Genomic DNA, 1,846 nt, shown 5'->3' on the forward strand with positions numbered 1-1,846 from the left:
TAGCAAGGGGTGAAACTTTAAGCCTTGAAATGTGTCCAAAGACTGAAAAAGAAAAGGAAGACATGTATCAAGTTCCTTATTCTAGTGTTGTCGGGAGATTGATGTATGCTATGATGTGTACTCGCCCAGACATTTGTTATGTCGTAAGTTTAGTTACCAGGTATCAATCCAATCCTGGAAGAGATCATTGGAAAGCAGTAAAGAGAATATTTTGATACCTGAAGGGAACTACAGATAATACATTGTGTTAAAGTGGATCTAATTTATTCATAAAAGTTTATACAGATGCTGATTGGGCTGGTGACCGGGATGATAGAAAATCAACATCCGGTTATGCTTTCTTACTAAATGGTGGTGCTATTTCATGGAAAAGTAAGAAGCAAACTTGCACAGCTCTTTCAACCATGGAATCTGATTTTGTGGCTTGTGCGTCTGCAGTACAAGAAGTTGTTTGGTTAAAGAGATTCTTTGATCATTTGAGTATTGCAAAGAATTCTAAGGGTCCCATGATTCTATATTGTGATAATCAAGCGGCTATCGCATACACAAATGATCCTAAGTATCACAGCAAGACCAAACACATCGACATCAAGTATAACTTTGTGAGAGACGTAGTGCCAAGTGGAGAAATAACTTTGCAATACATTCCTACATGTGAAATGATAGCTGATCCTTTTACGAAGGCCATCTCTAGAGACTTGTTTGAAAAACATGTTAAGGCTCTAGGTTTACGCAGAGTATGATGATATTTCAGTATTGTAAAATGACTTAATTGTTATAATATTCTCTTCTATATAAAACTATTGAATTTATGTTCAAATTTAGTATGCATATGATATTTTATAAAAAAATAAAGTGAGTCGAACAAGTCGCAAGATTGGCTCTCTCACACGAGCAATCACCTCTTACGTCGAGGAACGTGAAGAACTGAGTTTCACCACCATATTATGACTTATTTTATGAGCCAGCCAAATGTTTATCTAAGAAGATGAGTTTAAGGATTACTGAAAAAGAGAAACTAATGTTAAACATCTTGAGGTGTTTAAATCGAGGTCTGTATGATGTTGGATAATCGAAAGGATGAGACACATACACCAGTATAAGGTGAAAACATCGTAACACGTGTTTCATACCACGTGTGTCAAGCGATCAATGGGTCAATGAAAGAATATTCCCTGCTTCTTCATTGTGTGAGACCCAGAAAAGTTAAATTGACTTTTCAATGAAATACCCTTTGACCTTTTGTTGTTTCTTGAAGTTTCAATCGATGTTGCTACTTTAGCATTTTACTAATAGCCATGAATGATTCGGTAATGTAGTGCATGTCTAGGAAAGCAGTTAATAGGAGCAGATAGATTCGAGTAGAAAGGAAAGACAAATAAATGAATAATAAACTTATATACACAAGCCGGCTATTGCACTAACCATATTGGTATTGAGTGTGATTGTGTGTATAAAGTTAAATAAAACGGAAAAGGGCAGTTATACCATTATCCAAACAACAGGTGATCGATTGCGTTCTTGAAAAATATCCAAATCCCGAGCTTGAGAAAACGTTGAAGGAAAATGAATGCCCACTGGCTAACGCTTTTATGGTATACCAATTTGCTATGGATTACGGCATTGTGGAAGAGTATAAGTATCCCTACACAATGGAAAGAGGTGTTTGCAAGTGTGGTGGTGATAAAGTTAGGGTAAACTCTACTAGTACAGTTTTTTGCTCATCTTCTTGTTTTATTATTTTATTGTTGTGTTGAAAGTAAGAAACCTTTTTATGCAGACTATCAAAATTGATGGATACAAAGAGTTGGACCTCGAAAAGGTTTCTAAGCGACGCATTAGAAAA

Source organism: Solanum tuberosum, unplaced genomic scaffold, assembly GCF_000226075.1.
Source record: "Solanum tuberosum cultivar DM 1-3 516 R44 unplaced genomic scaffold, SolTub_3.0 scf00118, whole genome shotgun sequence".
Classification (NCBI taxonomy): Eukaryota; Viridiplantae; Streptophyta; class Magnoliopsida; order Solanales; family Solanaceae; genus Solanum; species Solanum tuberosum.